The sequence below is a fragment of the Odontomachus brunneus genome, unplaced genomic scaffold (assembly GCF_010583005.1).
Source record: "Odontomachus brunneus isolate Ranch 3 - 2012 unplaced genomic scaffold, Obru_v1 Obru_scaffold_223, whole genome shotgun sequence".
NCBI classification, from domain to species: Eukaryota; Metazoa; Arthropoda; class Insecta; order Hymenoptera; family Formicidae; genus Odontomachus; species Odontomachus brunneus.
In genome coordinates, this window is record NW_022639673.1 from 389768 (window position 1) to 390190 (window position 423).

Here is a 423-nt window from a genome sequence, read left to right on the forward strand (position 1 = left end):
ACGGGTACATAAGTACACATATGCGCCTTTTATCTTCGCCTATATATACTTATAAACTCCTAGACTTATAAATAATCACTTCACATCTACATACGCACATGTATCTCTATGCGTTCTTCCTTTTATTTTCAAAAAATATGTAATTTCATAGAAGGACGAAGAAATGAAGGAAGAGAATTTGGAGGTTGCCTTCTTCTTCCTGCTTCTAAAACAATCTCCCTTCTTATTTCTCTTTAAGTATTCATGTACAAGGACGAAAGAATTTAGTAAGAGAATCAAAGGACGTCCATTCTTTCCTCCTTCTAAAAACAACATGACCCTTTGTAAAACTCTTTTGTCTTAATTACATATTTCCTTGAAATATTACCTAATAATTTTAGCATACTCAAAAGCAAACCGTAAAGACCCAAATACTTAGGACTA